We start from the raw sequence: 13,439 nt of genomic DNA, 5'->3' as shown, positions 1-13,439 counted from the left end.
AGGATCTTCGCACCAGTCCAACGTAGAAAGAGAGACGCAATCGATATTTTTGTTGACCGTTTCGCAGCTATCTATCTCATAAAATTCGTAATCTTTGATAAACATTTGGAAATTCTAAATGCAAAACGGCGTTGGTTAACAAGTCTATTAAACATTGAAGCAGGCTTAATTTCAAACTTACTTCACAGCATCAGGATTCCACGGATATAAACCACAAACTCTGAAACCCTTTTGCCCATACGAAGCAGACAAATTTTGACACACTTCGTTGAGCAAATGGGCCATGTTCTTCACGGTGACTTTGTTGGTTGGATGCTTTCCTATCCACTCATGAACTTTAGCCTTTCACATGCCTTTCAAACGCTTAAAGAGGGCCCCATCACAAGCCTGCAGAAAATGGGTGGTGTTCGGGGAGGGGGGGTGTGACCAAGACGATGTCATTTTCCGTACAAATATCTGAAATCCGGATATTAATATGACTGCGGTGGCCATCCAGATACAGAACAACGGGGAAGTGAACCTCCTTGATCTTCCGTTCTGGAATAAACTGATGCAGCACCCAATGGCAGAAGGCATCGACCGTCATCTACCCTTTTTGTGAAAAATACTTCAAAGCTAGGTGGCATTCCCTCTTTTGACATCCAACGCTGCGCTCTTTCGTAAGGATAGATAAGAAAGGGGGTAAGATCCACCCTGACGCCGAAACTGTAGTCAATACAGAAACACCAGTCTTAGCTGAGCTTTTCAGTGAGAGGTATACGTCTTTACATCCAAGTTCTGCTAATACTTTTCCTTTGCCTGGTGCAATGAGAAAGAAACTTCCATCGCAATTGAAAGATCTCTTGGGGTCCGTGAAAATACCCTCTAAGCCATTGTCACTATGAAACAAAATTAAAAATGAATAAAAAATTTTACGATATGTTTTAATGCACGATGTGTTTCAATCGATAAACACACTACGAATGTGAAGTGGTGCAGCTAAGTGAGAGTGGAACGGGAACGAATATATAAGAAAAAAATTAAATGATGACCAACTTGAAATATTTCTCAAGATGCTTAGCCCATTGCTGAAGGTCATGAGGAGTTATCTGGCTCTTCCCGAGATCTACAATTTCCGCCGTTCTGATTCTTAAACTTTGGAAGCCACCTTTCCGTCGGTTGATTGTTGGCAAATGCTATCACCTTTTTTGCCTCATTCAAGGTATGCTGAATGGAATTCAGCTATTCCTTGTTTGTCACAGGGAACCCTGCACTAGCCATAGTCCGAACCCAATTTGCTACGATAACTTCGTCATCTTCTAAGAGAACAGTCGGCCTTCTTCTTTTATTCTTAACTGGGCCTTCATTGTGGCAATCGCTGGCATATTTTAAGATCTTATTGTGCGAGTATAAGCAAAATCAAAATTAGCATTAGTAAATTGGGATTTTTATGAGAAGTTTTTACTATCTACCAATTAAATGTGAACCACAGAAATTTCAGGGAAGTTTCTCTAACAAATTTCCTTTTTACTTTTTCTACTCAGTTCATGCAACTTTTTTAAATAAATCCCGTTATTGTAGCATAACGGGAAGTGCCCGCGACTGAGAGTTAAAGTTGATGGTTGAAAAAGTTTTTTTGGTTTTTTCGAAAAAGTGGAGTTAACTTTCGGAAAGATAGGAACATGGAAAGTGGAAAACAAAATCCAAGGAAATTATCGATTCGAGAGAACAGACCACTCAAATTAAAGCAAAAAGCACGAGGAATCAGAATATGGGCATCTACTAGTCTGGCCAGAGGCATTTTGTTACCCTTTTTTATCGAGGATTTAACTTAAGATTCCACGTCGATTCTTAAAAATCACTAAGTCGCTGTCTCAAAAGGGGTAGGCCGGGAAGGGTTCCGGCAGTCTCAGCCGTCTGAATACTCCTTCGGGGATGGTATTCTCGAGCTTTTTCCACAGGGTATAACTGCGGACGTCTGAGTCCAACAGTGACTGGAAGTAGTTGTATACGTTTTTTTGGTGTTCTGCCACTGGAAAATAAATTGTTTCGAAGGACCATGTTGGTAGGGGGCCGAAGTACAGGTTTGACGAAGGCCTGGATGTGGATACAGCAGGAGCTGCTAAGTGCAAAAATAAGCATAGCTTATGATGTCAAAGAAATAGAACTATTGTTGCCTCTGATGCATCCAAAATATCTTTGAATAAGGTCTTTCCATAAATCGTTCTTGACCCTATCCACATCACTCAGCTGGTCCACCATTTTCGAAACTAGCTCGCCCTGTTCTTCTTTTCCCAGAAATTGTATAAACCTGTCTATGGTAACTGGTGAAATATTCTTTTCAAATTCTGCCATTATTGCGTGTCCACTCTTGAATTTTTAAAAAAATATTAAGAGAAATTAAAGAAATAAATAAAAAAAAACCTTACGTTTATTGGGTTCAGAGAAGAGCACGTACAATCCGATGGCAATCTTGATGCATGAACTTCAGTTAGTTGCACCGAAGCAAGAGGCTTCTTTTTGCTATTGGATGCATGTCTAGACAAACATTAAAAAAGATTTGTAAAAATATGCTGCCAAGAAAGCAAAATGTAGTCCAACAACAAACTTACAATATCAGAAAATCCGTGAAAATAAAGTTTCGATTCAGATGAAGAACTTTCTTGTGCAGGAGGATCTTCGCACCAGTCCAACGAAGAAAGAGAGACGCAATCGATATTTTTGTTGACCGTTTCGCAGCTATCTATCTCATAAAATTCGCAATCTTTGATAAACATTTGGAAATTCTAAATGCAAAACGGCGCATTCAAAAATTAAATCGAGTGATGAGAAGTGGCTCTAAAATGGGAAAAACCAAAATCGAGCACAAGGTCCATATATTTATGCGGTTAAAATCTGAACCAATCGAGTTATTCCAAAACCAAAGGTGGCCTATGGTGTGGAATTGAATAATAATTCAGAAAATATCCGCGAAAACGTCGTGCGAGGGTTAAAAAGCGGTCACGCATCTGTAAACGTGAAATCACGCTTGGTGGCCAGGGAGCATCGCAAATCTTAGGCTTAAAATTCATAAAATGACGGGATGTAAAAAACAAACATGTCAAAATGAAGCTAAGAGAAAGGCGGTTCAGATGAGGGCAAGAACAATGGCGTGAGTCAATTAAAAGTACCCGAAAAGGTGATTAAAGGAAACACACAGGCCCTTATGGCAAAACCCGGGGTAAAAAAGCGATGGGTCAGGAAAATGGCCGAACGAGGGGGTAAAACGGATGGTAATATCCAAACGAGACACATGATAAGAAAGCCAAGAGAATGGCGATTCATAATCTGTGCTCAAAATTGGGGAATGACTATCCGAAGTAAGTGAAAATTGAAATCAAAGTGTAAACTTTTGGAAAAAAGTGGGATTTTCAAAAAGAGAGGTGATTTTTATCAAAAAATTGGACATGTAAAACGTGAAAAAACAGGCCCTACATAAATCGAATTTGACAAAGTTTACCACTCAAATTGAAGCAAAAAGTACGATGATTTCGAAAATGGGAATGAAAACCAAATTGGATGACAAAAAATGGGTTAAACAGGAGGAAAACCAAATTTTGACCAAAAATGAGGCTTCAAACCCGAAATTGAATAATGGCAGGGTAATTTGGGAATTGGAGTCGTCAGGAGGGATGCGTAATAGGTTTATTTCGACGTTGCGAACAACGGTACCCTGACGTCTAACTGCTACTTCCAGGTGTGATCAGCCGCGTCCCGAGCTGAACGGTGGGGGAATATTGGATTGGAGTGCCAAAAAATTCAAAATGGGGAAACGGGTTGTTCCAGTTTGTACGTGGGTCCAATTTTTGAACCCAGCGATGGGCCTGCGCAATAAGCAATTAGCGGCGGCAACGTCGGAATTGGACACCCGTACAAAACTTCCCTTTCCTTGATGATCGGAGACGATAATAATTTTTCGTAAAATCGTTTCATCTCTAATTTTAGTTGTCGGTGGGAATTTTTATCGAAATCGACAACTACGATCATTCTATCTTCGTTACTTTTGGGTAGCGATTTTTGGAGGAGGTGGAGTCTTGAAACCCGAAGGGTCTTGTTTGCGGCTGCTTGCAGAACCGAAAACGGGAAACCGCGGTTGCGGAAGCGTTTTAAAAGGACGATAGCTTCGCGTCGGAAGTCCTCGTAAAAGGTGCAATTCCTTTTCAACCGAATGAGTTGAGAATGGGATTGCTTTTCTCGATGCTAGCGTATGGTAGGAATCCCAATGAACGAATTGGGTACCTTCCATGGGTTTCTTGTAGAGTTTCGATGAAATGGAGCCATCCGGATCAATGGAGAGGGTGAGGTCGAGCGCTTCGATGGATTTACCGCCGATGACGAAAGTCAGACGGATATCATCGTCGACTACCGACGATGACGATTTACCGACGTTTTGGGAATGCCGAACATGCTGGCGATGCTTCGATGTGATCCATCACCGGAGAAGTATGTTGCTACCGCATTTTCGAGATCCTCGCTTGTGTAGGTCATCTAGGAAAGCAAAAGAGACTAAATTAAATGAAATAAATTGTTTACCTTCAGCATATGTTTATTGCTATCTGATATACACCAAATATTTCATACGATTTTCAATTATTTGTTACCGGCTTCCAGGTTTGAACCACAATTCTTACGAATAAGAGTACCAGAGCTACTGGTGAATTTAGGCCTAGTGGGTCAAATACCCTGAGCGCGAGACTAAATAGTTTCCTTTTAGTCGGCCTTTTATTTAGGTTCTGAGCATCTTCGGCCACTCTTTGTGGGTCGAATTGCAGGTTGTCTGTTACGGGGTTCCATGTTACCCCAAGGCTTTTATGGGAGCTTCTGTGCTGGCCATCCCAACTATATCTTGTTGAAACTTTACGACATGTTCTAAGGCGCTTTGTAGCTCGCTGTTGTTCGTCGTCCATTTCCTGAGTTCCATTTTGGCTGATTGGAATAGTTCTTTTGCTTGTTTTATCAGTAGGAGCACTTTGCTGATGTTATCAGCTCCCCCAACCAATCATCCACATATAACTGGTGTTCTAGCTGCTCTGTCAACTCGGGAAAAATTGTCTGGTGTTCTTCTAGACATTTTAAGATCACCGCTCTTAAAATGAATGGGCTACATGATAGTCCAAAAGGTACTCTTCTCCATCTGTACTCCTTGACTGTTGCTGGTTCTTGATCCGGATCTTCGATCCACAGGAACCTGATTAACTGATCATGTTCGTGCTGTATCCCTATCTGTAGGAATGCTTGAGCTATATCCGCCGTCCAGGCGATCTTGTTCTGCCGGAACCGCAGCAGTACTGCTAGGATTTCCGGGTTTAAGTTTGGCCCCGTTTCTAATAAGTCGTTAATACTCGGCTTATTCTGCTGGTGTGCGGAACCATCGAATACGGGTCTAATTTTCGTCGTTTTAGCTTCTGTTTTAATGACCGGTCTGTGTGGTAGGTAGGTGCAGACCCCGTCATAGCCAGCGTCTGCCTCTCCTATGTATCCGTCTTTTTCGTATTGCACGAATATTTTATGGTATTCGGTTCTTTCTTCTTTTGTCATTTTTCTAAGAAGGTTTGTTAGCCTAATTGAGGCTATATTTCTGTTTGTCTCTATCGACCTACGGTTGTTTCTAAACGGGAATAAGATTTCATATCTCCCGTCCAGATTCCTTTAAATCGTATTTTGGTACGTTTTTAGGAACCCGGGATCTTCTAGCTCTTCCTGGGTTATCCCCATGTGCTCTAATGCCCATAATTCTCTGAAATCTACTAGGGGTTTCGTGTTGTTTTTCCCCGTGGTTGTTAGCACGGAGGTTTCTGTTTGTTGTTCTGCCGCCCCGAATATGATCCATCCTAGTTTGCTTGCGCAGGCCACTGATCCGTCACGTCCTTGCTTGGTCTGGTGGGTCATAATTTTCCAGAAGTAATCACACCCAATGATCAGGTCGAATTCTGGTCTGTTATATCTCGCGTCGACGTGTCTCTTGTCAGCGATTTCTTCATTCTTTTCTTTGAGTTCATCTATCAATGTCGACTGCATTTTTTCCGTTGCTTTCGACATGTAGTTTATTGCTGTGGCTTTTATTTGAATTTGTTCTGAAGTTGGAGCTATCACCCACACGTTGTGCGTTGTAAGCTCTTCTGTTCTCGGCTGTATGTTCCCGAATGTATTGATGCTTAGCTCTGTTTTGTGTGAGTCCTCCGTGTGGAGTTTATTTATCAGATTTTTCCTGATAAATGTTCTGTCACTCCCAGAGTCTATTAGTCCCAATATCTCTATTGGTTCTTGATTTTTGCCTAGCGTCTTGGCTGAGAAGGTCGGTAGCCCTTGCGCTATCGTCTGATTCAGGTTTGTGTTTGTCTCAATTGTGACCGTTCGTGGCCTCTGTGGCGACTGCGATCTGTTCAGGTTAGGAAAGTTTTGTGTCCTACCCCTTCCTAGGCATAATGCTGGACTGTGTTCTATGCTTCCACACATCCTGCAAGGGATGTGTATTGTGCATTGCGCTGCGTTATGCGATCTGCCTAAGCATTTTATGCATCTTCTGTCTCTCTCGCAAATTGTGCGTCTTGTCTGGGGCGTTCCTATTGTGCACCTGTGATGTAGGTGGCTCTGTTGACAGAAACAGCATGGTGCTAACCTTCCTGCCGGTCTATTCTGTCTGAAGTCAGAGGATTCAGTAGACTGCCGTGTGCTACCTTCCTCCATTTCTTTTAGTCTGATCTCTTTGCCTAGTTCTTTTAGGATGTTGTTCACGTTCGGATCTCCTTCTTCGATCCATTTCTCCCTCCACCATCTCGATGTCAGAGATTTTGGTAGGGCATCGAGTATGTCTGCCGTGATGTATTCTCCGCAGCTGGTTATGTCTAAGTTCAAGTTCTCAAATGCCAGTTTAGTGTTGTTCACCCCGTCATATATTTTCTGCAGCTGTTCTGTACTAGCTGTATTTGGTAGCCTGGTTGCAAGAAGCTTTTTCAGCTCTGTGGTGTAGTGACTTTTCAGTTTCTTTTGATCACCGAACCTGCCTTCTAATTTGTCTAGTACATTCTTATACTGGTCTTTGTCGAATTGAATGTTAGCAATACATTCGGCCGCTTTCCCTCTCAGCGAATTCCGTAGGTACTGGAATTTCTCTACTTGTGATAGTTGTGGGTCTTGGTCGTAGGATGCCCACATTAACCTCCAACTTTTCCAGGCTGTGATGTCTCCGTTAAATGTCGGGAGAGGGAGCGCCATTCTAGCGACTGTGACTGATGTTTCTTTCAATCTCTCCATTGCTTCTCTCATTTTGTCTTATATTTTTCTATCTTTTACTTTTTGCTCCGCTGTTGAGATCAAGGCTAATTTTCTGTTTAACTCTTGGATTGTCTCATATCTGGCTTTTGCTCTTATCTTGTGTCTTTCTCTACGCTCTGGGTCGGTTTTCGCCAGTGCTATACTCTCTAGTAGTTCTTCTCGAACATACTGTCTGTCCTCCACGAGATTCCATCTCTCTTCTGCCATGCTTGGTTTCGGAGACGCCGAGTCTCTTCCCAGATTTATGGTTTCAGGTTCTGGCCGTGGTTCGACTTGTTGTTCCTCTATCGATCTTCTTTCGATCTGTTGGGTTATTTCTCGCCTTCTCTCTGTTTCCTCCCCTTCTAGTTCTGGGACATCATCCACTGGCTGTGGGTGTATGTGTATCACTCCTCTGTCTATGTGTTCTTTAAGCATATCTCTAACAATTTTTGCTAGGTACGGGACGTTGTCTTTATCCCATGTGATGTTGGCTGTAATTTCTTTTATCTCTTCTGCCATTGCTATGGCTATTTCTCTTGTGTGCTTTGTTGTCGACTGCCATTTTTACTTGGTTCTCTGCGATTTCTCGCAGTGCTTGTTTCTCTGCTTTGTCTTCCATTCTTTTCTCCAGTTGTTGCATTAGTATCGTTTGTCTCACCAGGTCGTCGTTTAATCGTCGTATTTGGGAATTTAATCCTTCTATTCTGTTCTCGACCATGGAGTTATCTGGTGAGGATGCTGTCGACAGCGTCTCTGATTCGCTCTGTATTTCCGGGGCTGCTTCTATGGCTGCAGGAGTGTTTCTTGTCACTCTTTGTGACGCCATTTTTTTTTAAAAAAGGTTTGATTATTGATGATTATTAGGTTTTGAACTTAAGACCTTCGTGTTGCTAGCCTTGCTTGCTAGCCATTTGTCTATTTTAATTTACAAGTAAATGAAGTTTCAAGGTTTTTGTTTTAACAAAAAGGAATTTATTATTCTTCCAATCAACAACAAAAACAGTTTGTTTTTAGGCTGATACAGGTGACTTTATTATTTCTTCTTCTTCTTCTGAGGTAGTGTCCAAACCGTGCCCAACGAATTTTCGGGCTAGCATTTTATTTATTTTTTTAGCTGGAATTATCCGGCTATATCTTCTCCTGGGAGTTGAGCACGAAGATCTGACCTCTATTGGGATTGGTTTAGGGATTGTTTGAGCTCTAATATCCTGATTTATTTTCTCCAATAAGGTTGGTCTTTGCCTTGATGTCCCCGGTTGAGGTTCTGGCGGGATTTGAACCGTGGTCTTCTGGGCAGCCAATGCTTGCTCTCGAAGTCGGAGCTTTTCCTTCTCTTTTCGTATCAATGATGCCTCCAGGATATATTTTGACTAATTTTCAGCCTCCTGTGCTGCGTTCTGCGCCGCCGCCATCACTGGGGCATGAGGGGCTCTGGTCTTATTCAGCTCCTCCAGCTAGTGTTGGCGATTATCTAATTTTTTTAGATACAAATTATCTACGCCCACTTTTAGACAACGATACGATTATCGATAAAGTATCTAATTATCCCCATCTACTGGCCAAAAATATACTGCGTACATGATTGTATCAATATAAAAAACACGGTTAACATAATATTTAAAAATTATATGCAAAAGGGATTGTGAGTTGTGGTAACCACGGTACTACTAACAAGCCTCAAACAGTAAAATAAAAAAATATCAGTTTTTCTAATTTGCATCGATAGTCGTCAACAAGAACTTTATGGCGGCGAGAATTAATAATAATGTAGTTTGTAGTAGTGCTAAGGTTAACGACTTGGTCTGTGACTATAAAGTTCGGAGTTCAAATCCAGAAGCGACTGTAGGCCTACATTTTTTTTGGATGATTGGCTCTTGAAAATACATTTTTAACGCATTTGGAAGCTAGCAGACGACGGAAATATTAGATTTTTGTCGACAGTTTGTATCGATACTACCCAACAGAAATTAATCTTTTTATGCTCAAAGTTTTCTATAGACCGTTGGCGCAGTGGTATAATACAAGGCTAGCGATACAAAGGCAGTGGGTTTAAACATGATCGAAGAAACTTTTTCAGCGTTTTTATTCTAGGGAAAAGCTTGCTTAAATGATTTTTGACGGGATTTTATAAATCGGTTGCATAACAGACCTATATTTTTTGAATTCTAATGTTTTTTATTGTACTTTTAATTAGCAATTAATTTAATTTAAAAAGAATTAGTAATTGCGGTGGCAACCCTGATATCAATATTGTCGCGGGTGAAAAGGGGTAAACATTATCTCCTAACACAGATGATTCACCCGCTCGTTGGACTATGTTGCGAGCGTGGGAATGATTCATCTTAAGTTTATCTGTACTAAAGAAGATACGGAGACATGCGCTCCGGAAAAGGGCGTATATTGTATTTCGGTATAAATACAGGAGTCTTCCGACGCTCTCCGAGTTTGGTATGGTAATCCCTTATTGTCATTAGTTAAAAGTGAATAATTGTCTAGAATTTAAGTCATCACTTGTTGTATACGTGTATTCTTGTTCCAATACAACTCGTGCGACAATTGGTGGAGATACAGTCCGTTACCCGTGAGTAACGAAATCGTGCTTTAAGTGGCAATTGTTAAGAACGCAGCTCGTTACCAGTAAGTGACGAAGTCGTGTTGCAGTTGTGGTTAGCTGATGCCGACGAAGAAAAACCCACGTCTACCCAGTTGCCCGAGAGACCCCAGCCGACGATTACACCCACTTCAAGAACTGACAAGCGCTCCCGAAGAGGCTTTACTCACACCAGACTCATCATTGGAGAGTGGAACTTCCGTTGTTGGTGAAGCCCAAACTCTTGAAGGTACCATTTCAAGAGAGCCCCTAATTGAAGAAGCTGACAGCCAGGGTGAATCAACCGAGGCTGAAGATTTAAACTCGGATCCAGAAACCGAGGTCGTGTTGAGAGCTGCAAGTCCAGTTGTTCCAGTCGGAGGACAACAAGTTATAGTGCCAACAGGGCATATTAGGCAGCAGCAAAGACAAGCTATGACAGCTGTCAGAAAATTCATCAGCCCGCCTATATTTCGAGGTGGTCCGGATGAAGATGCGCGCCAATGGATGGAGCGTTATGAGACGATTTCTTCCCACAATGGATGGGGTGATGCTGAAAAACGTAATAATTTCAGCATGTACTTGGATGACACTGCAAGAAACTGGTTCCTGTGCGCTAGAGTCCCGAACGACTGGGACGACGTTGCGGCTCAACCTGCGGCAGGAGGAAACCCTGCCACGCCTGCAGTTATCGGTCTTCGTTCGATGTTTTTAAAAGAGTTTCAACCTGATAATTACGGTCTTTTTCAAGAGACAAGGCTAAGGAGCAGAACACAAGGAGTGGATGAACCAACCGTTAGGTACTATTACGAAATCCTCAACCTTTGCAGAATGGTCGATCCAAATATGACGGAAGCACACCGATTGGAACATCTTTTTCGAGGACTCCGACCGGCGCTTCTTAGAAAAATCTATCCGATGAAACCGAAAACATGTGAAGAATTTTTGACACTGGCAAAATCATATACAGAAGCATCGCTCATGTCCGAAGCAAGAGGATGGAGAGACGCAGCAATGGAATCACAGAGACCCCCTGAGCAGTCACCAAACCTTTCCGTCGTCTATCCAGACCAGCAGGCAGAATTTATGAAATCAATGCGCGAATTAATCCAAGAAACCTGTGAGAAATTAATGGCAAAGGAGAAAAACGAGCAAGGAAAAGCAAAAGTATCCTTTAACCCTAAGGGACGTACCATTGATGGTAAACCGAACTGCTTCCATTGCAAGAAGTCCGGACATATCGCCCGGCACTGTTTTAAAAATCCGGAATCTCCAAATTACAAAGCTCCGAAACTGGATGGAGCATCGGCAGCGACGCCAACGGCAGTTAACCTGGCGACTCAAGCTCCTAACGAGCAGGAAGAAAATTACCTATTAAATTTCGATGGAACAAACTTGATTAAAGAACCTGTGTTTTGTGGTGAGGTGAAGGCAACGGCAGTAATTGACACTGGTGCTGCTGTGACAGTGATCTCTCCCGATTTATTGAAGAAAACACAATTCATTCAGCAGCCATGGGATGGTTCTGGAATTATCCTCGCAAATGGATCACGAGTAATGCCCCTAGGAGCAGCCGAAATTCTCGTGACGCACAAAAACAGATCTGTGAAAGGAAAAGCAATAGTTATGGCAATGTCAGGAATGGAACTGTTAATGGGAAATGATTTCCTCGCACAATTTGGATCGATACGGATTAATTACCAGGCAGAAAAACCTCTTCTCACCATGGGTGATTTTCCACTTGCGGCTATCTCTCTTCCAGCCGAGGAAGAATCTGAAACCACCGTGTTAGTGTCTAATGAACGTCAGGAAATTCCTGCGTATTCAATTAAACCAGTTCCAGCAAAAGTATCGAGCAAAATGGAAGGTGCTTGTGTCTTGAAACCTTCGAATTCGCTTATGGCCACAACAAGTCTGTCTACGGGACACGCCATCGTGCAGAATGACCTGGAAAATATTCCCGTAGCAAACCTGTCCCCCAAATCAGTATGGCTGGAAAAAGGTGTAACGCTGGGTACATTAGAAGAATTCCAAGAGGGGGAAAACGCCGAAGAATCTAATGAAGCTTCAGGAGAAGTTACGGTGGAGAAAGTGAGTCAAAAAGAAGAAAAATTATTGGATAATTTGAAAAGCAAAATCGGAAAAAACCTGGATGAAAATCAGAAAAGTGAGGTGTTGAAAATCCTTAGAAATTCCATCAGTTGTTTTGCCTTTGATGAAGATGATTTGGGACACTGTACGTTGGTGGAGCATGACATTAACACTGGAGTTAACCCTCCAATTCACCAGCTCCCTTATAAGAGTGCCTGGAAAGAACGAGCAGTGATCCAAACACAGGTGGAGGGAATGCTACGTCAGGGAATAATTGAACACTCGGACAGCCCTTGGTCTTCGCCTGTAGTCCTAGTAAAGAAGAAAGATGGAACTTGGCGTTTTTGTGTGGATTACCGCAAACTTAATGCGGTTACCGTAAAAGATTCCTATCCACTGCCTCGGATAGCGGATACATTGAGCCGCCTGGAGGGCGCTACAATTTTCTCCAGCATGGATCTTCAAGCCGGATATCATCAGGTTCCGGTTACCAGCAGGGATAGACCGAAGACAGCGTTCATAACGGCGGATGGATTGTATCAGTTCCGCGCTCTTCCATTTGGATTGACCAATGCCCCGGGCACCTTTCAGCGGGAAATGGATATTATTTTGGCTGGACTTCGATGGACGACGTGTTTGGTGTACCTAGATGACGTCATCGTCTACTCAGCAACGTTTGAACAACATTTGGAACGACTTCAATCAGTGATGGATTGCCTTGCGAAAGCCAATCTGAAACTGAAATGGTCAAAATGTTCATTTGCCGAGAATAACCTAAAAGTATTAGGACACGTCGTTACCCAGGAAGGTGTTGGCCCGGACCCTGAAAAATTAAAGGCAGTGGAAAAGTTCCCATGCCCGGCAGACGGTCACTCGATAGCAAACAAAATCAAACGAGTGCAAAGTTTTCTAGGATTGTGCTCCTATTATCGACGTCACATCCAAAATTTTGCAGCCATTGCACGCCCGCTCACATCGCTAACAAAGAAAGACATTCCATTCATTTGGGGAGTAGATCAAGTTAAAAGTTTCAACGCTCTAAAAATAGCACTTACATCGGCCCCAGTGCTCGCTCATCCAAACTACGATTTGCCAATGGAAATTCTACCAGATGCCTGTGGATTTGGAATAGGAGGTGTGTTAGCCCAACGCATCGATGGAGTCGAAAGACCAGTGGCATACGCAAGCCGATTGCTATCTAAATCAGAAACGAATTATTCAATCACGGAAAAAGAGTGTCTTGCATTAGTGTGGTGTCTTACCAAGTTCAGATGTTTTGTGTGGGGCTGCCAAGTGAAAGTGATCACTGATCATCAAGCATTGTGTTGGCTAATGAGCAAACGGGACCTCGCTGGACGTCTAGCACGTTGGAGTCTTTCACTGCAGGAGTACGATATAACTATCGTATATCGTAGTTGAAAGATTCACGACAACGCCGACTGCCTATCACGAAACCCACTTCAGCAGGTGGAAGAAATGGAAG

At 42.5% G+C, this 13,439-nt stretch overlaps 1 pseudogene; it reads right to left on the bottom strand.

Moving 5' to 3' along the window:
- Window positions 1–345: 345 nt before the first annotated feature.
- LOC123474255 lies at window positions 346–4,506 on the bottom strand (annotated as a pseudogene).
- Window positions 4,507–13,439: the final 8,933 nt, after the last annotated feature.

This window comes from Daphnia magna, linkage group LG7, assembly GCF_020631705.1.
Source record: "Daphnia magna isolate NIES linkage group LG7, ASM2063170v1.1, whole genome shotgun sequence".
NCBI lineage: Eukaryota > Metazoa > Arthropoda > Branchiopoda > Diplostraca > Daphniidae > Daphnia > Daphnia magna.
This window is presented reverse-complemented; position numbering and strand designations above follow the sequence as displayed.